The sequence below is a fragment of the Antrostomus carolinensis genome, unplaced genomic scaffold (assembly GCF_000700745.2).
Source record: "Antrostomus carolinensis isolate BGI_N321 unplaced genomic scaffold, ASM70074v2 scaffold22569, whole genome shotgun sequence".
Classification (NCBI taxonomy): domain Eukaryota; kingdom Metazoa; phylum Chordata; class Aves; order Caprimulgiformes; family Caprimulgidae; genus Antrostomus; species Antrostomus carolinensis.
Genome location: NW_010338271.1, coordinates 7,463 through 7,694, shown reverse-complemented (window position 1 = coordinate 7,694; position 232 = coordinate 7,463).

Here is a 232-nt window from a genome sequence, read left to right as displayed (position 1 = left end):
CCTGTTGAAAATATCAGCTCTGGCCATACTTGGGGTCCTCTGGGGTTGTAGAGCTCATCCCCCATAAGAGCTCGTGGTCACTTCTGCGGTGCCCAGTCGAGCTGGCAGCACCAGGAGTTGGAACAGACCTATGGCCATGCTGGTGAAGTTGGGGAGCGCTGTTCCCCAGGGCCAGCCCCTTGCCCTGGCTGGGGCTCAGCTGGTCCCCGATCTGGGGGCTCCCAGAGGAGCA